The sequence below is a fragment of the Mustelus asterias genome, chromosome 26, assembly GCF_964213995.1.
Source record: "Mustelus asterias chromosome 26, sMusAst1.hap1.1, whole genome shotgun sequence".
In the NCBI taxonomy this organism is placed as follows: domain Eukaryota; kingdom Metazoa; phylum Chordata; class Chondrichthyes; order Carcharhiniformes; family Triakidae; genus Mustelus; species Mustelus asterias.
Genome location: NC_135826.1, coordinates 20,731,578 through 20,754,798, shown reverse-complemented (window position 1 = coordinate 20,754,798; position 23,221 = coordinate 20,731,578). Strand labels below are relative to the sequence as shown.

Sequence of the window (23,221 nt, the reverse complement as noted above, 5' to 3'; positions counted from 1 at the left end):
GTCTGTGTAGCGCGCAAGAAACAATACTTTTCACTGTATACTAATACATGTGACAATAATAAATCAAATCAAAGACATTGGCACAGCCACATTTGGAGTACCGTGTACAATTCTGGTCATCATGCTATAGGAAGGATGTTATTAAACTGGAAAGGGTGTAAAAAAAACAGATTTACAAGGATATTACCGGGACTGGAAAGTTTGAATTAAAAGGAGAGGCTGGGACTTTTTTCCCCTGGAGCGCAGGAGGTTGAGCGGTGACCTTATTGAGGTTTATAAAATCATGAGGGACATAAATAAGGTGAATAGCCAAGGTCTTACCCCCCAGGGTAGGAGGAGTCCAAAACTAGAGGGAATAGGTTTAAGGTGAGAGGGGAAAGATTTAAAAGGGATCTGAGGGGCAAGTTTTTCCACACAGAGGGTGGTGCGGATATGGAATGAGCTGCCAGAGGAGGTGGTAGAGACAGGTAGAATTACAACATTTAAAAAGACATATGGACAGGTACATGGATGGACAAGGGTTAAGGGGATACGGGCCAAACGCAGACAAATGGGACCAGTTCAGTATAGGAAAGCTGGTCCACATGGATAAGTTGGGCCGAAGGGCCTGCGTCCATGCTGTATACCTCTATGATGCTATGACTTTGTCCCCCCAATTGTTTGCTTAAATTGCATGCTAATTCTGGGTTCCTTGTACAAGTACACCCAAGTCTCTCTAAACACCAACATTTACAAGGACATGCCTTTTCATACATGTATATTAAAATACATGTGTATATCCCATCTGTTAAGAGTGCCTCAAACTTTAATACAATTGCGAGGGTATTTGCCTTCATCCTCTTAACTATCCCTTTTGTGTGTTTAAGCCTTCCCGGTTGCAGTTCAGTAAAGGAGGCACAAGGTCTGCTTCTTCATAACCTATATTTATTTGATCTAACTCCACATACAATTCTCCATCAACAAAATAGTGCCTCCTGTGGCCCCTTTATATATCAGTGATTTCTATTGAAGAATTGACATCAAATTAGGATATAACTGGAAGGTCTGTTAGCCTATTCCTAACATTGCGTCCACTCTTTATATGACCAGCTTTTCTCCCTGTCCTCAACTATAGTGAAGACATGGACTTCTCACTATGCTTGGATGCACAGGAGCCAGTCACCTCAATCTTCACACACACAAGTAGACACAATAAGTGATGGCAAGTTATTCAACTGCAGGATAGCAAGGGGGGTACTGATCCAGTCATAACTCCGCACTTGTGCACATGCATCTTCCAACAAAGGTAGCAATTCAGCAGTAATCAGAAATGGGTATCCCGGCTCCCTTGCACATGAAGGTGTACCAAGGGAAACTGCGGTATCTTCAGCTGTTGCTGATATGTTTAGACTCAAACCGTCTCTAGATACCTTCACATAATGAAGAGCACCCTGAAGTACAATAACATTTTTCTTTTTATTTTAAACACATCTCCTCATGGTCTTTACTGGCAAAGCCACTGGGAGCTTCAAATGTTGTCTTCTAATTGGGACTGAACAGTAAACAGTGCCACAGAGAGAAGCAACAATCGCGCACAAAACACTCCAGTTAGGGAACGATTTGCTGTAAAACACCACGACCAAATTCCAAGCCCACACTAAGAACAGAGATGCAGGGTGGGATTTTCCAGTCCTTGGCACTGGCAGGATCTTCCAGTCTCGCCAAAGGCTTAACCCCCCCCCCGCCACCGCAGCCCCACCCTGCAGCGGGGACAGAGGAGCCACGTAAAATACCGTAAACATCAGTGGGACCAGAAGATCCTGCTGCGGGCCAATGGCGAACTGCCTCCGCTTTGGGAGAGGGTGGAGAGAGGAATCTCGTCCATATTCATTCAATTCATCTGGTCTCTTTAGGTCATAGTTGGGACAAAGGGTGCAAATGGTCTGGTGGCCAGGTTTCTCGTCAATGCTATTCTGCAGCTGAACAAACATATATATGTATGCATACAGCATCAACTCAGAAGAATGCCCTCCCCTTCAGTTCTCTTCACCCAGAGAGATACCAGGGTATGCTGATACACCCACATACCATAAGCCACCACATTCCAGATTGGCACCACAACAATTTGGGAAAGGGGACTGTTGTGCGCTTGTTGGGACAAAGATTCCTGATGTATTCATGAAGCAACAGGATCTTGCAAGACAATTGTAACATTCGAGTTGTTTTTGGTCACAGGGAATTGGAAGCGGTAACGAACCCAGGTCATGCCGACCCAGAATTCAAAGATTTTAAACTCCAATTCATTTGCATTCCATGGTGGATGCAAACGACACCCAGAACTGGCTGTGTCCCAGCCCGAGTCAGCTCTCTCTCCCAGAGGCCGGGCAGGCAAGACAGCTCAGTGAAGCGTAGATGTGGAAAAACAAGCAACAACAGGCCGAGGGGATGAAAGCAAAGCACCATTCTGGCATGGCGCTGTACATTCTGGAAGACAGCCCACTAGTGTTTGAACAAGCCAAGCAGTACCTGGCTATCAGACAAACTTTCCCAAAGCCCTAGCAGGTTTGCTTTGCCCGAACCAGAGTCGACAGTAATGCTGTCAGCCATTTTGGAGCAAGCAGATATGAAAAGGTAACTTCTAAAAAGAAGCTCTCAAGTGTTTGGTCAGTCTGCCAACAAGTCCTTGGCTATCCCCATGTCCAGAATACAATTTAAATATCAATGTCCTATGCATTATTGAAAAGCACCCTCGGTTCAAACTACATATTAATGGCTCCAGTATGGGAAAACAATTTCAACGCCGGAATAAATATGGCCTCTGGCTGCTTCAAACAAGAGATAATGTGTTCCCTGTTTCAACACAGTCCCACACTGACAGTGTCAGGGTGACAGAGCAGCTCCATCACCTTTTCCTTCCCCAAAGCAACACCAGGTACTAATGCGATTCATTGGAATAAAAGGGAGAAAATCCGGAGGAAATGGATGTTGCTGATTAAAAATTGCAGAAACATTTTCCTCACGCAAGACTCCTGGAGCTTCAAAAAACATTTGTGAGACTTCTCTTGTTCTTTTTCTCCCTCTGCCCCCATTTGAGCTCCGAGTCTGTCGCAATCCAGTTAACCCTTAAAGTGCTCAGAAAGGAGGTGGCACGGTTGGAACAGTGGTTAGCACTGCTGCCTCACAGCGCCAGGGGACCCGGGTTCGATTCCCGGCTTGGGCCACTGCCTGTGCGGAGTCTGCACGTTCTCCCCGTATCTGCGTGGGTTTCCTCCCACAGACCGAAAGACGTGCTGGCTAGGGTGCATTGGCCGTGCTAAATTCTCCCTCAGTGTACCCGAACAGGCACCGGAGTGTGGCAACTAGGGGATTTTCACAGTAACTTAATTTCAGTGTTATTATAAGCCCTACTTGTGACTGATAAATAAATTAAATCAATGCATTAATCATGAGGAAGAATCGAGCAGGTCAAGAGTTAACCTGCCTTTGCAGTCAAATTGCACAAAGTCAGGTCCTACCTGGGTTTGAGCCATTGCAGTTAGTTTATTCATTGGTGTCACAAGTAGGCCTACATTAACACTGCAATAAAGTTACTGTGAAAATCCCCTAGTCGCCGCACTCTGGCAGCTGTTCGGGTACACTGAGGGAGAATTTAGCACGGCCAATGCACCTAACCAGCACCCATGCAGCCACTGGGGGAATGTGCAAACTCCACACAGACAGTGAACCAAGCCGGGAATCGAACCCAGGTCCCCGGCGCTGTGAGGCAGCAGTGCTAACCACTGTGCCACCCCCCAAGGATCTGTTGGTACCATGCAAAGCTTTCCTATAAATAATCTCCGATAACATTACATGTGCCATTTTAAGTGCCCAGTTGAATACATGCACTGAGGGGCAGCAGGGCTTGAAATGAGCACACCCAGTACACCGAGACCAGTACATTTCGCAACAGGCACTGGTCCATCTCAGCAGTAAGGTTCCACCTTGTCCTGTAAAGTGATTTGTTCAACAAGGTGCCAACCATCTTGGAAAGCCTCGACAGTCACAACTACGCACATTAGTGAACATGCTGACATATAGGAGGGAGAAAATATGACGGGTTGTTCCACTCCAAAACATTTTCCCATCTTCTTCCGACTTGCCGTCAAGTGTTTCAACTCTCACCGGACATATTTCTGGAGGTCATTTCACACAGCCAACCCCTCCCAACCAACAGTCAAACTTTCCTCCCATCTCATCCATAAACAAAAAAAGGTTTTCAAAGAAAAAGGAAATTAACAGGAGCAGTAAGGCCAGAGTCACATGAGCCTGTCCCATCATTGGATAAGATGAAGGCCGATCTGATCTTGGCCTCAAGTCCATTTTCCTGTCTGACCCTTTGACCCGCAACTTTTCCAACAGTTTCAACACATATTGTATCATAGAATGCTACAGTTCAGAAAGAGGCCATTCGGCCCACTGAGCTTGCACTGACAACAATCCTACCCAGGCCCTTCACCCTTAACACCCTGTAGTTACCCTGCCAATCCCCCCCACCCTCCGACACCCAGGAACAATGCAGCCTGGCCAGATCTTTTGAGTGTGGGAGGGAACCGGAGCACCTGGAGGAAACCCATGCAGACACGGGGAGAATGTGCTAACTCCACACAGACAGTGACCCGAGGCCGGAATTGAACCCGGGTCCCTGGCACTGTGAAGCAGCAGTGCTAACCACTGTGCCGCCATATACATTTGTCTACATGTAGTCAATGACTCAGCCACCACAGCTTCCTGCAATTGTGAAGAAGATTCACAAATCTCCAATGCTCCTCCTCATCCCCCTCATTAATGGATGACCCCCCTGGACATTTGTTAATGCCCATGACTGTTCGCCTCCAGCAGTGTCTGGCAAACCCTGGCAACTCCAGGACAACTGACCTGCTGCAGACCTCCCGCATTTAGAATCAGCTTCAACACAACTGTTCATTTCTGTACATTTCCCCCGTTTGTTTATTTCATACGGTGACGGATGATGCCACTGGAGGAGTCACCTAGGCAGAGTTACTAAACCCAACAGGTGTGAAAGCGTCGAATTGGTTTAAGAGGAGACAAATCATTAACGCCCCCCCCCCACCCCCCCCCAAGAGTGCTCCAGTCATCAGATCATTTCAATGTTGCTCGTGGGCTGATAGTGCAACCTTGCATCGTTGGGCTCAGTAAAGTTTTGCCACTCATCCTTCTGCACAATGCTGCCACCACTCAAACAGGTGGCACAGTGGTTAGCACTGCTGCCTCACAGCACCGGGGACCCGGGTTCGATTCCGGGCTTGGGTCACCGTGTGTGGAGTTTGCACATTCTCCTTGTATCTGCGTGGGTTTCCTCCGGGTGCTCCAGTTTCCTCCCACAGTCTGAAAGACGTGCTGGTTAGGTACAATGATCCGAACAGGCGCCAGAGTGTGGCGACTAAGGAAAGTTCACAGTAACTTCATTGCAGTGTTAAGGTAAGCCTTAGTTGTTACTAATAAATAAACTTTTTAAACTGTTTCTCCAAAAAAATAAACAAAACCAACGAGAGGACATAAGTTTAAGGTGCTGGGGGGGGGTAGGTACAGGGGAAATGTTAGGGGGAAGTTTTTCACACAGAGGGTGGTGGGCGAGTGGAATCGGCTGCCGTCAGTGGTGGTGGAGGCAAACTCAATAGGGACTTTTAAGAGACTCCTGGATGAGTACATGGGACTTAATAGGATGGAGGGTTATAGGTAGGCCTAAAAGGTAGGGATATGTTCGGCACAACTTGTGGGGCCGAAGGGCCTGTTTGTGCTGTAGTTTTTCTATGTTTCTAAGTATCGAAAAGACACGTTAAAAAGCTTAAGACCAGACACTTTACGGACATTGCACAGGTGAGAGTTTATTCAACCGCTGTGCTCAAATTGGCTCCCACAATTTGTTTCATTATTCCATTCACAACTTGCAGCTGAAACAGTCGTGCGTGCATTTCCTTCCAAAAAAATATGTCTCGCTGTTGGAAAATAGCGACCCTTAATTCCGTTCCCAATGACAAGTCGAGTGTAACCCTGCGCCTCGCTGTACGGGACACGAACAGAAGCAAAGAAAATTCACAAGCGTGCATCCTTAAGTTGCTGCACAGGTCAGCTCATAAGAAAAGAACGGCTGCAAGATTATGGGCGACATTGCCATGGTTACCAGGCCACCAGAGTGCGTTGCAAATCACATGAGCGCAACATAGCTACTTAGGATAAGCTTCAATTGACAAATAAAAGTTGATCATCTTACACAGGCCTATATCGGTGAAGGATTGCTGGCACGGCCCAGTTTTTTATGCTTCTTTCGGGACTACGTGCATCATTGCTGCTAGTAGCTAGAGGAAACATTACACCACATTCCAGCCAAAACATCGTTTTAGATTTCCCCAGCACTTCCCGCAGAAGACTACAGTTCACAACTCTATCTCTGGATAGAGTTAAGAGGAGAAGGGACCACACTAAGCAAAGTAAATTGGTCAGGGGCTTGATCAAGAATCATAGAATCCCTCCAGGGCGGGAGGAGGCCATTTGGCCCATCGAGCCAGCACTGACAACAATTCCACCCAAGCCCTCTCAGTGTAACCCCGCGTTTTTACCCTGCTAATCCACCTGACACTAAGGGGCAATTTAGTACGGCCAATCAACCTAACCCACCTGTTGGGTCCATTCATTCCTCTGAATAGACGAGGGGACAGCACTGATACAGGTTTTAAAATGGTTTTCTTTTATTAAACAGAACTTAAAATATTAACATGGCAGAAGCAGAGAAAAAGCGAACTTGGAGACTGGTTTCTACTGCCAGCCTATGTATGGAACTTGAACGCACTGAACTGGATCTCGAAAACAAATTGAAAACGCACACATTAAAATCCCAACTATATTTCAACTATCATCTCATTTTTGAAAATGTTTTTCGCAGTCTGTCTCTGTCTTCGAAAAACAATCCTTGCAGCTGCTGTTATGAAAAAAAAACTTGTTTGCCTGCATTGTGCACCCTTCAGGAATGCAGTCAATTTTTAACTAACCTTTAGCCTTCTGATTCTTCATGTGATCAAGTTAGTAGTCAATTTTTAAGCTTAGCAGAATTAGGTGCATCCGCAGAAACACCTTAAAATGAAGTCTTTGCATAGACTGAAGCAAACAGAGCTAAGTGTACACAGAATCCCCCCCACCCATCTTTGGAGTGTGGGTGGAAAACCGAAGCACCAGGAGGAAACCCACGCAGATACGGGGAGGACGTGCAAACATCACACAGTCACTCGAGGCGGGAATCAAACTCGGGTCTCTGGCGCTGTGAGGTGGCAGTGCTAACCACTGTGCCACCGTGCCCTCCCAAGGTACCAGGCCTTTTTAAAAAGGTGCCTTTTGAAGATGTGGGTGGGGAGAAGAAGGGTAGCAAGGTGGCAATGATACTGGACCAATAATCCAGAGGCCCCATCGGATGTCCCAAAGACAGAAATTCAAATTCCACCGCATCAGCCCAGGGAATTTAAGTTCAATTCATTAACCAAGTCTGTTGTGAAGTGAGACTGTCGCAAAAATCCATTTGGTTCACAGACATCCTTTCGGGGAGGAAACCTACTCCCTTATCTGGTCTGGTCTCAGTGACTCCAAATCCACTGGGATGTGTCTGATTATTAACTGCCCTCCAAAACTGCACCGTAAACCACACAAGTTGCATCAAACTGCTACAGACAGCACTGTGGGTGCACCTACACCGCACAGCGGTTTCAGAACACGGTTCGCCATCACCTTCCTGAGGGCAGCAAATTCGGGCCCAGTGACACTCTTATCCTAAGAATAATATGGTGGATCCAAGAACCGGGAGGGTCCTTCAGGTCTGACATCTGGATGGCAAACTGGGGCAGTCTGCAGAGATATTGGAGATAAATAGGTGAGACTGCACTCCTTGGTTTTGAGAGGAAATTAGAGGTGTTCAAAATTATAAATGGCTTTGATAGGACAAAAAAATCTAAATGACACTAGTTGGATTGCTCTACAAAACAACTGGTACAAGCATGATGGGCCAAATGGCCTCCTTCTGTGCTACATCGTTCTAGGCGAATAGACAGGTGTTTCAGGAGGGATTCACTAAGAGTAACTGTTACAATGTTGTAACCCACCAGAAATACTATCTTTGCCCAACTCTCTCTGACCCCTGGTAAATCAGACATCTCCTTTAAATGCTTTAATGCATTGTCCGTGTGCATTGTACGTAGCACCAAAATGAATCTCTCCTTTGCACGTCATTCTATACCAGCCAGGTAACGTACTATTGCTGACATTCCCAGTGTGAGGGGATCCGGGACTGCTGCCCACCACCCTGGCTCATGCTATGGGAGGACTACAACTCTTAGCATGCCCGGGGGCTCTGGCACAAGCACAGAGGGCAGCAAGGGGAACGAGGCTGTACATGCAGAAGGGCAACCTACTTGGAGAGGGTATGAAAATCTGGTCTACATGTTCAGGGTTCTAAGATGTGAAAAAAAGCTCACGTGACAAGGTTAGTCCAGAAGCTGGAGCGTGCTGTCAGTCCTGGGACTTGGAGAGGTCCATGGGGAGCTGGGGCTTTGAAACTCAGGAGTTGTTGATAGCTCCGTGATGCTGGCAAGTTGGGGTTCACAGAGGCTCTGGAGCAGTCTCACTCAGTGAAGCTCAAGTGCTCCGTTACATGGGCAACATGGCTGAGAAGCTGGGGTCAGTGCTTAGACAGGAGTACAGCCTGGCCAACACAGCAGGATACAGTCTCAGGAAGACATCAACTCAGCTGGAAAAGACAACCAAAGCAGCTGGATCTGGAAGAAAATCTGAGAGAGATCTTTTGGTGACAATTGTATATGTGGAACTTGGCTGGATCCAAGTTGGTAGAGGATCCGACTGACTCTTTCGAGGAGAGGAGCAAAGGGAAAAAAAAACACTGACTCACAGTGATCACTGATGTCTGGGTGGGCTGCTGAGAGAATTTGGGGGGGTTCTGTTTTAGTTTTATCCACCATTTTGCAGTAATCACAGCTCGTCTATTAATTCATGCATATCACACGTGAATTCTGGATGTTAGGATAAAAGATCGATCGCATGGATTATATACTTTTAACTTTTGTATAATAAAAGATTTTCTGCTTGTTTAAAAACCATGGAATCTTGCGGCTTCATTCTAAGTTACTGCAATGTTAAATGTTGTCTAATTTACAAAAGGTCACTGGTCCCTAGCTGGATTGCAACAACAAGGGCACAAAAATTCTATGAAGGAGTTAATTTGCCCTATCTCAGTAGGTTTCAAATTCCCCCCGTTGCAGTACTGTATTCGATTGGTGTTGTAACCTTCACTACTTTGCCCTGGATTCTGAAAAGCACCAATCATGTCATGAACAATAACTTCCCAACATCAGGGTTAAGTTTGTAATTGCCCAGTTTTGAACACGTACCCCTCATCTCACCTTCCAATTCAGTTTAAAGTCACACCGCTTACCAGACAACACATGCTTACAAGGACACCTTTCAGACATCTCCTTCCAAAGCTAAGACAGTTCAAAGTGTTAAAGTTAATTTATTAGTCACAAGGCGGCTTACATTAACATTAACACTGCATTGAAGTTACGGTGAAATTCCCCTAGTCGCCACACTCCAGCATCTGTTCGGGTCAATGCACCCTAACCAGCACGTCCTTCAGACCGTGGGAGGAAACCGGAGCACCCGGAGGAAACCCACACAGACATGGGGAGAATGTGCAAACTCCACACAGACAGTGACCCAAGCAGGGAATCGAACTTGGGTCCCTGGCGCAGTGCTAACCACTGTGCCGATTGTTCTGAAACAAACTGCAGGGAACAGGCTTCCAGACTCTCCCTCCGTGTGTGGAAGTATTGGACCCCACATGGAGATCCTTAACGCTACTACACAAAGGTAAGAAAGCCCACCTCTACTTTCTCGGGAGGCTAAGAAAATTTGATATGTCCACTACGACTCTCACCAACTTTTACAGATACACCATAGAAAGCATTCTTTCTGGTTATATCACAGCTTACTATGGCTTCTATTCTGTCCAAGACCACAAGAAACTACAAAGTGTCATGAACTAAGCCCAGTCCATCATGGAAACCAGCCTCCCATACATTGACTGTCTACACTTCCCGCAGCCTCGTAAAAGCAGCCAGCACAATCAAGGACCCCATGCACCCCATTATATACTTTCTTCCACCTTCTTCTGTCAGGAAAAAGATTAAAAAGTCTGAGGTCAGGAACCAACCGACTCAAGAACAGCTTCTCCCTGCTGCCATCAGACTTTTGAACAAAGAACAAAGAAAATTACAGCACAGGAACAGGCCCTTTGGCCCTCCAAGCCTGCACCGACCATGCTGCCCGGCTTAACTAAAACCCTCTACCCTTCCGGGGACCATATCCCTCTATTCCCATCCTATTCATGTACTTGTCAAGACGCCCCTTAAAAGTCACTACCGTATCCGCTTCCACTACCTCCCTCGGCAGCGAGTTCCAGGCACCCACTACCCTCTGTGTAAAAAATCTGCCTCATACATCTCCTTTAAACCTTGCCCCTCGCACCTTAAACCTATGTCCCCTAGTAATTGACTCTTCCACCGTGGGGAAAAAGCTTCTGACTATCCACGCCTTTCATAATCTTGTAGACTTCTATCAGGTCTCCCCTCAACCTCCGTCGCTCCAGTGAGAACAAACCAAGTTTCTCCAACTTCTCCTCATAACTAATGCCCTCCATACCAGGCAACATCCTGGTAAATCTTCTCTGTACCCTCGCCAAAGCCTCCACATCCTTCTGGTAGTGTGGCGACCAGAATTGAATACTATATTCCAAGTGCGGCCTAAATAAGGTTCTATAAAGCTGCAACATGACTTGCCAATTTTTAAACTCAATACCCCGGCCGATGAAGGCAAGCATGCCGTATGCCTTCTTGATTACCTTCTCTACCTGCGTTGCCACTTTCAGTGACCTGTGTACCTGTACACCCAGATCCCTCTGCCTATCAATACTCCTAAGGGTTCTGCCATTTACTGTATATTTCCTATCTGTATTAGACCTTCCAAAATCCATTATCTCACATTTTGAAAGGACTTACCTTGCATTAAGTTGATCTTTCTCTACACCCTAGCTATGTCTGTAACACTACATTCAGCACCCTCTCCTTTCCTTCTCTATGTACGGTATGCTTTGTCTGTAAAACGGGCAAGAAACAATACTTTTCACTGTATACTAATACTTGTGACAATAATAAATCAAATGCGGTGACAAAAATGGATGTACATCATTGGCACAGGGCACAGAAGTTCCAGATGTACTGCACCACCCAAATCTATTCTGCAAAGCTTCACTGTGGAGACAATATTGCTTATGTTGTGCCGAGTGGTCATTTCTTTTCTTGTCTATGCCCCCATCTCAGCATCTAGCTTCTCTACATAGATTTTAAAGCTCTGGATCATTCTCCTTCCTGTCTATTCTTGTCCACTGAGAGCAAATTTAACTTTGCTAATTTGTCTTCAATACCTATTGATTGAGAATGCCTTCAACACATTACTGATGTATGCACATTATCAAGATAATCAACATAGTTCAGATTGAACCATAAGGTACGTAATGTGCACTATTTATAGAGTAAACCAAGGTGGTTGAGAATGAGACCGACCTCAGCTTTGAACGTTTGTGTTGACCAGAACCAAGCAGTCACACACATGCACGGTCTCCCATGAGACTTCGCAGAGCATTCTTCCGAAATGACCTCAGTGCAATGCAATGCTATCCAGAGCCCAGTCCGCAGATCTGAGAGTCTGGCACATGTGCCAAAGTACACATTGTGCACAAACGCAAGACTGCCCTTCAGGAGAAAGAAAATCCTTGCACGTCAACCCCCAAGCACACAGCATCTGCAGTCTAAGTATGCAGCAGTGACTGGAGAACTTAATTTAAAATCAGCATGGGAAAAACGCTCCAGGAACTTCCATTTGATGGGGAGGTGGTCAAAAAGAACAGTCTGGAGCATTTAGCAATTGGACACGCTGTTGGGAAACTAACTAGAGGAGGTGTCAGAGGCAGGTAACCATTAGATCAATCAAGGTTACGTGAAGTTTATGAAGGATGAGGTAGATCTTGCATTAATTGGCATGGAAATTTATAAAGAAATTTTATTTTACTCATTAGCATCGCAAGTAGGCTTACATTAACACTGCAATGAAGTTACTGTGAAATCCCCGAGTCGCCACACTCCAGCGCCTGTTCGGGTACACTGAAGGAGAATTTAGCATGGTCAATCCACCAATGTCCAATCAAGCTGTGAAGCAGGCCGGACAGGTAAGAGGCCATTCGGCCCATCAAGTATGCACCGACCACAATCCCACCCAGGTCCTATCCCTTTAACCTCATGTATTTACCCTAGCTATAGTTCCCCCTGACACTAAGGGTCAATTTAGCATAGCCAATCCACCTAACCCACACATCTTTGGACTGTGGGAGGAAACCCATACAGACACGGGAAGAACATGCAAACTCCACACAGACAGTGACCCAAGCCGGGAATCGAACCCAGGTCCCTGGTGCTGTGAGGCAGCAGCGCTAACCGCTGTGCCACCATGAGATTCGGTGGTCACAATGTAGTCTTATTTACAGATATTTGTAGTGGGGCAGTCAGGAGACAGCGGCAGGGGAAGAAGAGCCTGTAGAAGCAATAGAGTGCCCAATTGAGACAGAGAGAGGAACAGAGAGAAAGAGAGAGAGAGGTTGGGGAGAGAGCACCTGAGGGAGGGAGCGCATGAAAGAGAGAGACAGAGCAAGGAGAAAAAGTGTGTTGCAAGATAGGGCTGCATTGAGCAGGACTCGAAGAGCTTTGAGCCAGGCTGGCTCCATCATCTGGAGCACACACCAGATACGCAGCCCCCTGAACTTTATTTATAAGAATTTGAAACAATGAATATAAAATCAATTGCGGCGACCTTTAAGTAACCTTTAAGTCTAACGTTCATATCTTTCCCTCAGGTGCTGAATGCAGCCATTATGATTACAATCAGAGTGTGGCTAAACAGATGCCGCTCGTGTGGTAATGTCAAGCTGTCTTCATTTAAATAAAAGCCATCTGCAAGAGCAAACAAGAACTCAGGCACCAAAGTTACTGGCCTGCAATTGTACTCCTGTGGTTGCTAAAACAATTGTCAGCACAAACCCAGCAGCAAGCACACCTTCCATTGTGTAAGGTGGTCACTAGGAGATTTCCAAAAGCAAACTGAAATTTTCATACAATGTTCACCGGACCGGTGAGGGAGAGAAACAGGCATGAGTTCTCCTTGCTTATTTAATTTATGTCACAAGTTGGCTTACATTAATACTGCAATGAAGTTACTGTGACAATCCCCGAGTCACCACACTCCGGCGCCTGTTGGGGTACACAGAATTTAGCATGGCCAATGCACCTAACCAGTCTTTCGGACTGTGGGAGGAAACCGGAGCACCCGGAGGAAACCCACACAGGCACGGGGAGAATGTGCAAACTCCACATAGTGACCCAAGCTAAGGGACAATTTACCATGGTTAATCAACCTAACCCACACATCTTTGGACTGCGGAAGGAAACCGGAGCACCCGGAGGAAACCCACACAGACACGGGGAGAACGTGTAGACTCAGCACAGACAGTCACCCGAGGCCGGTTTGAACCCGGGTCCCTGGTGCCGTGAGGCAGTAGTGCTAACCACTGTGCCACCCTTCTACACAACAGGAGAAAGGGAAAGTATTTGAGCTTCGTAATGAACACCGGTGGTGGCAATGGCGGGAGTAGTCACGAGGTGATCAATGGAGTGCATCAACAACATGCATGCTATACAGTGCCTGAAACAGTCCAAAGCACGTTACTAATCAGACAAGAATCAACACTGAAGCAAAGGGGGACAACATTAGGGCAGGTGACCCAGCGTGAATTTGACGGGCCAAATGCCCACCTTTGTGCTATCATGACTCCTCCTCCATGACCAAAATACAGTTGACGAGGTAGGTTTTAAACAGTGTTGGAGGAGGGTGGAGGAGAAGTGCAGAGATCTGGGGGAATGAATTTGAGAGGATAGACTGCTCAAGGCAGAGATACCAATGATTGCCAAACAGAGCTGGGGTATAATGTCATTATTCCAATAACACATGGATAAGAATAGACTAAAGCAAGACAGTGCTCAAACCTTTGGTCTTTCTAGGACACAGGTACATCCCACTGAGCTACAGGGGCAAATAATGAGCCTAGAATTTCCAATCCACATTAAAATGGCCCATTGGAAAATCTAGGCCCTAAGGAAGCTGCTCACGTAGATATATGTCAACATGTTGGGTGCAAACATCGAGCCAGAGATTCAGGAACTCTCTGGAATGACAAAACCAGCCCACTTCCAACCACAAAATATTCAAATTGGGCAAATCAGCAATAGAAGGTCCAATCATAATAGAATGAACTACAGGGATGTACAAGCTGAATTGCTGGAATCGGTCCAAATGCAGCCCAAGAAGTGGTCGTATGTCTCTCTACATAGGAAATAAGAGTAGATCATATGGCTCCTCAAGCCTGTTGGCAATTCACTATGATCATGCATTCTCTTCTGTATCAATCCTACTTTCCCACCTCATCTTATCCCTCGATTCCCTTGTCAAAAAAAATCTCAATCTCAACCTTGAACAGACTCAATGACCGAGCATCCACAGCCCCCTGGGGTAGAAAATTCCAATGTGTCACAGCCCTCTGAGGGAGGAAATTTCTCATCTCAGTCCTAAATTACCTTCTCCTGAAGTCATGAGTTGCGGTTGTAGACTCTCCACATCTATCCTATCAACCTCTCCGCCCACACACACCCCCATCGGCCACATCCTTAAGAAATTTATACGTTTCAATGAGATTACTTCTCACACTTCAGAGCATATAGGCGTGTTACTCAATCACCAACAACCCTCAGAAACCCTGCCGTGCAGAATGAGGTCATTCGGCCCATTGAGTCTGCACCGACAACATTCCCACCTGGGCTCCATCCCCGCAACCCCACATATTTACCCTGCTAAACCCTCTAACATACACATCCCGGGACACTAAGGGACAATTTAGCATGGCCGATACACCTTGCCTGCACATCTTTAGACTGTGGGAGGAAACCGGAGCAAAACCCACGCAGACATGGGGAGAACATGCAGACTCACCACAGACAATGACCCAAGCTGGGAATCGAACCCATGTCCCTGGAGCTGTGAGGCAGTGGTGCTAACCACTGTGCCGCCTAATCAGATCTCATCAGATTGGTTCCTAGGATGATGGGGCTGTCCTACGATGAGAGGTTTGGGTCCATACTGTCTGCAGTTCAGAAGAACAAGAGGTGATCTTCATTGAAAAAAGATTTTGAAGGGGCTTGATAGGGTAGACACAGCAGTTGTTTCTATTGGCTGGGGAAATCTGGAACAAGAGGGTCAAAATCCCAGGAGTATGGCATTTTTAAGGACTGAAATGTGGAAACATTGCTTCAATCAAAAGGGCTGTGAATATTTGAAATTTCCACCCAAAAATGCTCCATTACTGAACATACGAGGCTGAGACAGACAGATTTTTGGTTCTCAGGCAAGGAAGTGATGTCATGATCGTATTGAGTGGTGGATTGGGCTGCCGGGATGTATAGTTTACTCCTGTTCGCATTCCCTATGTTCTCTCATCCCAAAAATCAAACTAGCCCATCACTTCAAAAGTACCTTTTATATTGAATTTCTTCAGTCAGATTCTGGGAATGCAACAGGGAGTGGTTACGCTGTTGAGTTTGGTTTCTACAGATCACAGGCAGATCTAGGGGACAGTTGAGAGTGGGTAAAGAAAGGATTCTTGAAGACAGATCTGTCTGCTCAGTGTCTTTTCAATCGCATCCTTTCTGCAGCTATATTTTGAGTAATTGATCTATCCCAGAGAAGTCAGTGTCATGGAAGTGTCGCAAGATTTTAAGCAGTGGTCACAGAATTCCTACAGTGCAGAAGGAGGCCTTTCAACCCATCGAGTCTGCACCGACAACAATTCCACCCAAGTCCATCGCTTCTCGGCCTTTTGGCTAAGATCAAGTGTAGTATGGTTGGCAGCCCATGGTCGGCCGCAGTTGGTTGAGGTCATGAGGTTGCACTGAAGCTTCATATGTTTCATATGAAGCAATTTTTTAAAGCGGCATCTCGGCCTTTTGGCTAAGATGCAAATGAGCTCAAGTCTTGGAGGAGGAACCTCCCCCTTCTCCAATCAGCTTGGCTCATGTAGATCAGGCCCAGGACAGGGTGGTTTGGTCACTCGCCCTGTCTTGTCAGCCTGGATCTGAAATGTCTCAACTTGTTGAGACTCTGAATTGGATTTGATTTGATTGAATTGGAAAAGTATTTTTAAAAATCCCACCCAAGTCCTCTCGCTGCAACTCCATATATTTACCTTGCTAATCTCCCTGACACTAAGGGGCAATTTACTATGGCTAAATCAACCTAACCCGCACATCTTTGGACTGTGGTAGGAAACCGGAGCACCCGGAGGAAACTCACGCAGACACAGAGAGAACGTGCAAACTCCACACAGACAGATGGTCGCCTGAGGCTGGAATTGAACCCGGATCACTGGCTCCGTGAGGCAGCAGTGCTAACCACTGTGCCACCATGCCCACAGATGGGATTCATAACATGGTCTCTGGGAGAATTACTACATTGGCAAGAGGTCCACGGGGCTGCAACAATGTTTATATAGCAGCAATACTCCCATCACTGCTACCATCAGAAACTGCAAACAGGATTTATTGTGGAGATGCAACGATATTTACTCAGGCATGTTGGAAATTTCTTTTTTTAATTCATTCATGAGATGTGGGTGTCACTGGCTGGCCAGCATTTATTGCCCATCCCTTGCCTGAGAGCAGTTGAGAGTCAACACATTGCTGTGGCTCCAGAGTCACATGTAGGCCAGACCGGGTAAGGATGGCAGATTTCCTTCCCTAACGGACATTAGTAAACCAGGTGGATTTTTTCTGATAATCGACAATGGTTTCATGATTATCAGTAGGTTCTTAATTCCAGACATATTTGTTTGAATTCAAATTCCACCACCTGCCGTGGTGGGATTCGAACACGGGTCCCCAGAACATCAGTTGAGTTTCTGAATTAATAGTCTAGCAACAATGCCATCAGGTCACCGCCTATATTTGCAGCTGATCCCCTACAAAGGGGTTGGTTTCACAGGGAGAGTGATAATTTCCTCTGCCTGGCTTGACAAGGACTTTGGAAAAGACGACAATTAGGCTTTTGATTTGTCTTATAAAAGTTGTTTAGTAAGCAGAAGTCTATTATAATTGATTAAAATATTTAAATTAAATATACCCTGCTCCTTTGTTATCCTACTAAACAGAAGTTCAGTGAGAAGCTCTCCACATAACTAACATTCATATTCACATTCAGTGGTGACCTTCTATTTCAGATGTGAATGCCATCACTCGAGTTATCCGATCAGCTTTCCTCCTCAAAATTTTTTATGATTCCCCATGCACTCTTATCTGCCCAAGGCTGTTTGCAACCTTCATGCTTTTGGCAGTCAGCGAAGGGGAGGTGGTGTGCTAAGACTGCCTCAGCCCCAATGCTCACAGTCAACGTTACTTGCACTCAATGCACTCCTGCTGGGTGCAGCTGGTTCTTACAGCATGCACCCCCCCAAAACCAAAGCTTCAAAACTCTGCCTGCCGCATCCCAGGGTAGAATATCAAGTGTCTGCAACTGGTGACAGTCAAGGAGTGAAGTAAACCAAATTTGAAAGATCAATGGAGTCTCAGGTCTGAGCACATGGCCCTGACAGAATCCAAAGTGCCACTCGTTAAAGATTCATATTGATCTCCATTTTAATTTTTCCAGTAATTGTTTTGCTATCATTTCTGCTTTCAAAAGGACAGAAAGCATTGATTGTGGTCATCGATTTACAGATGGATTTGCAATGGGAACTTCAATAGGTTACATTTACATTGCTCGACTCCAGTGCAAATAACATATTGATTTAATGCCAGAGTTGCTGTGGTGAGAGAATCACAATCTTGTTATCTGGATTTACATTAGGCAGCCCCACGGAAAACCCCCGCACCGCCGCCTCCTGCGAGGCAGTTCCAACAGGCCCATCAGGCACCTTTGCATTTCCTCAATACAAATCGATTTTGTTCCAAGGCATTGGCCAGAATCTCCCAATGATTAGAAATTTTTTTTAAAACATGGGGCGGCACGGTGGTTAGAACCGCTGCCTCACAGAGCCAGGGATCCAGGTTCAATTCTGGCCTCAAGTGATTGTCCGTGCGGAGTCTGCACGTTCTCCCCATGTCTGCGTGGGTTTCCTCTGGGTGCGCCGATTTCCTCCCACAGTCCAAAGGTTCGGTTGATGGGACATGCTAAATTGACCCTAGTGTGTCAGGGGGGGATTAGCAGGGTAAATGTGTGGGGTTACAGGAATAGGGCCTGGGTGGGATTGTGGTCGGTGCAGACTCAATGGGGCTGAATGGCCTCCTTTGTACTGTAGGGATTCTTATGATGTTGATGCATGTGCGGGAGACTTCAGAAACACACTTACAAGCACCATTTGCTGACCTCATCCCACAACTGCATTGTTCCAGGCAACTGTTTAGATAGAGAATTTGCATTTTAAGTGTTCACGAAGGCAGGTTTGACGTAGAAAATGTTAACAGAGGAAAAACCGACAACTGGCAGTGTGCACATACAGAAGGTATTCAATAATGTATATGCAGCACATCAGATGCTGCAACGGACAAAAAAAAATGTCAATTCAGATGGAAGGTTTTGTTCCTTTGAAAATAAAGATCGCAGTTCGAGCAGACCCAGCAGATGGTCAGGAAAGACCGAAGGGTCGTTTGGTCAAAATGAGGGACACATCGGCAAAGTTAATTTTGCAAGTACCATCTTTTGGCTGCATCATGGAGGGTGTATTGCTACTGGCCTCAATGCATTTCGTGTCAAGCAAGGCTCTCTTCCTGTTGGAAAGGGTTCAAAGACAAAGAAAGGTTGGACTTTGCTGTGATGTCTCCCACAACCTAATGACCCAATGGCACACTTTGAGATCAGACATGAAGAATGGTCAGAGGGGAGATACCACACTCTGCCACGCAAACAAAGAGTCAACAGTGAAAGGGAGGGAGTGGTGGGAAATAACTGACATATAAAAAGGTATTTTCCTCATCAGGTCCAGTATCCACCACCCTTCCATTGGGGACTCTCTCTATCCTGTACTTAGATAAAAACCAGTTATGGATGGTGACTTAGAAATATGGCATATCCATAGGGTCCTGGAATGAAGCTTTGCAGCACAGTTTCAAGATAAGAAACGCATACACACACAAAATAGTACATGTAAGGTTGTTCCAGGGTCCATAATCTAAAATTTAGGGCCAAGCCATTCAGGAGAGACACTTCTACATGCAGAGAGTGGTGGAGGTTTGGAACTCTCTTCCTCAAATCATAGAATCCCTACAGTGCAGAAGGTGTCTGCACGACCACAATCCCACTCAGGCCCCACTCCCGCAACCCCACACATTTGCCCCGCTAATTCACCTGACATTACGGTCAATTTAAGCATGGCCAATCAACCTAACCCGCACATCTTTGGACTGAGGGGGGAAACCCGGAGGAAACCCACACACATACAGGGGGAACGTACAAACTCCACACAAACAGTGACCCGAGGCCGGAATTGAACCCGGTCCCTGATGCTGTGAGGCAGCACTGCTAACCACTGGGCCACCGTGCCACCAATGGCGGTGGATGCTGGTTCAATTGTTAGGTTTAAGTCTGAGAGTTTTATTGAGCAGGGGCATCAAGGGATATGGGCAGAGGGCAGGTACATGGAGTTAGACCACAGATCAGCCATGATCTGACTGAGTGGCGGACCGGGCTCAAGGGGCTGAATGGCCTAACTAATCCTGTCCCGATGGTTCTGCAGCTTGCGCTCTTGTTCAGAAAACCTCCATGTTCGAACCAAAGTTTACCAAGTGATGTAAACCTGCTGCACTAATTCCACAACCAAATCAGTGCAAAAAAAACCTCTTAATTCTCTATTTAAATTGGTAACACAACACTTCAGTCTGCAAATTGTTAACCAGTTTGTTTAGCAAATGGCTACCTAGATGCTATGTGGGGGTGGGGAGGCGGTGTGTGTCTCAGACTTAAACCGAATACGTTTCGTGAGAGATTTTCATTCAGCACCCTAGGTTAGCACCACTAACCAGTGGCAGACCAGCAACTATATATATATATATATATATATATATATATATATATATATATATATATATTTATAGCATGAAACCTCTCAAGACACTACACATATTTCCAAAGGTGAAACATACAATTGTACTGCTTTGGTTTTCAGGTCAACTGGGTGTTTTCAGGTCAAGTTGACAGAATACAAAAAGATTTTGAGTTTCAGCACTATACTTGACCAAAATCCCACTGACAATACAGCCAGGTCTGCGCATTTGAACACAAGGATGTATCCAATTCAACCCACATTAAGCCTTTCCTTTGAATTGGTATTCCAAGCATTTCCAACTATGATCACGGCCGAGATCTAAACTTGAATGCCTCATTCCAGGGGGAATAGGAGCAATTAGTCCTGATTCCATTTAATGCTTAGGGTCAGTCTCGCCCAGAAATTCACTCCTCTTTCTGTCTCAGTTCAGGCTTAATTTTCAATTACTGATCTTGAGAAAAAAAAATCATGCCTCACGTTCACATGAGCATTAACACAAGCCATTTCCTGCGTCCTTTTTTTATCCGTTCCTTCATCGCTCAACATCAACAAAAAAAAAAATCACACGATATGTCCTATCAGAGATTTCTGACAACTATTCCGAATTCCAGAACGGGCGAATCATTCAGCAGCTTTGAATGCTGCGTATCGGGCTCACAATGAATACTCAGATTACTGCAGTGGGCCAGACTCAAGTGTTAAGTTACCAATTTAGGGCGGCACGGTGGCACAGTGGTTAGCACTGCTGCTTCACAGCTCCAGGGACATAGGTTTGATTCCCGGCCTCGGGTCACTGTCTGTGTGGAGTTTGCACACTCTCCTCGTGTCTGTGTGGGTTTGCTCTGGGTGCTCTGGTTTCCTCCCACAGTCCAAAGATGTGCGGGTTAGGTTGATTGGCCATACTAAATTGCCCCTTAGTATCCCGGGGTGTGTAGCTCAGAAGGATTAGTGGGGTAAATGTGTTGGGGTGGCGGGGAGAGAGCCTGGGTGGAATTGTTGTCGGTGCAGGCTCCATGGGCTGTACGGTCTCCTTCTGCACTGTAGGATTTCTACGATTGTAAGAAAATCTGGACTAGGGATGGTCACTAAGTGCTGGACAGCCAGTGACGCCCATGTACCACAAATGAATTAAAAAATACACTACTCCCATCATTTTGTTCTAGAACTTTGATATCTGCACTGCCCACCTTTTCTAGTTTGTCTACATAATGACATAGCTGTCCCCTCCAAGAAGAGGATCAGTAACCTTGACCTGAAAACCAAAGCAGTACAACTGTATGTTTCACCTGTCGAGAAGTTTAGTTGCAGGTCTGTCACTGGTTAGTGGTGCTAGGCAATCTTATTTATTGCGAGTTGGTGGTGGCGCTACTGATGGGGGCAAAGATTCAATAAGGTACACCAATACCTTTAGAAAAAGGATTAAAATTGCTGTAGTTATAATCCCATGAATCATCTTGCGCTGCAGTGATGAAAAGGGATTCCCGTGATGCTTTTCTCTCAGTTATAAATTTGATTACTAGAAACATAGAAGATAGGAGCAGGAGGAGGCCATTCGGCCCTTCAAGCCTGCTCTGCCATTCATTACGATCATGGCTGATCGTCCAACTCAATAACCTAATCCTGCTTTTTCCCCAGAACCTTGGATCCCATTCGCCCCAAGTGCTATTTTTTCCATAGAATCCCTACAGTGGGGACCATTCGGCCCATCGAGTCTGCACCGACCACAATACCACCCAGACCCTATTCCCATAACCTCACATATTTACCCTGATATCTAGCCGCCTCTTGAATACATTCAATGTTTTGGCGTTCCTACTTCCTGTGGTAATGAATTCCACAGACTCACCACTCTTTGGGTGAAGAAATGTCTCCTCACCTCCGTCCTAAATGGCCTACCCTGAATCCTCAGACTGTGACCCTTAGTTCTGGACTCCCCCACTATCGGGAATGTCCTTCCCACATCTATCCTGTCTGGTCCTGTTAGAATTTTATAAGTCTTTATGAAACCCCCTCATTCGTCTGAACTCCAGCGAAAACAATCCTAACCTAGTCAATCTCTCCCCATACATCAGTCCTGCCATCCCCAGAATCATCCTAGCATAGGATCAAGTGAATAGCTTGCAACCCTCCATTTTAATATTTTCATTGAACACTCATTGTGACCATCGCCAATTAGACGAATTACTTTAGCATCCAGGCAAATGGCAAACAACATGGTGGCCCAGAAGCTGACTAACAAGGTCACTCAACTCTGCTTATAGCACAGGGTAATTTTCAAATGTTCAGCTATCTCCCTCTTGACACCTTAACTGGCCTCCATTGTTCCCACCTGTTTTTTTCTTTACAGAAACATTCCTCACGCAAACCTCAAAAAGGAGGCATTCAATGGTTGATTTCTCTCTGCGGTGATATCATGAACCCAACTTGGTGAATGCTGGGTTGGTAGGAAAGCCCATTCCATTCACCAGGCCACGGGAGGAGAATATGAAGTACAACACAACTTCTCCCCAGGCCTAAGTCCCAAACTTCGAAGAACAGAGGCAGCACTGGACGTGCACATCATTCCATCTAACTCCATCCCCACAGCGACGTGGTTGAATCTTAACCGCCACCCAGTTCAAAATAATTAGGGATGGGCAATAAATGCTGGCCTTGCCAGCGACACCCACATCCCATGAAAGAATTAAAAAGCAACACTTGTGCCAATGCAATTTTGGGGCACATATTTGCACAAACACATTCACTGCCCTACCCCTCTTCATCAGTTCTGATGAAGGGTCAGCCTGACTCAGAACGTTGGCTCTATTCTCTCCCCACAGATGCTGTCAGACCTGCTGAGTCATTCCAGCATTTTCTGTTGCAGATTCCAGCGTCTGCAGTATGTTGCCTTTACCCTCTACATTTCACCACTAGATGACCCGTCGTACTAAGTTGTTCAGG

General features: G+C 46.0%; 1 protein-coding gene and 1 pseudogene across 1 annotated transcript in view; one reads left to right on the top strand and one right to left on the bottom strand.

Moving 5' to 3' along the window:
• Positions 1-23,221, bottom strand: part of LOC144479505 (TLE family member 5-like) — a 162,134-nt gene that overhangs the window by 121,255 nt on the left and 17,658 nt on the right. The gene's annotated exons all lie outside the window — the stretch shown is intronic.
• On the top strand, positions 16,051-16,270 carry LOC144479801 (U2 spliceosomal RNA; annotated as a pseudogene).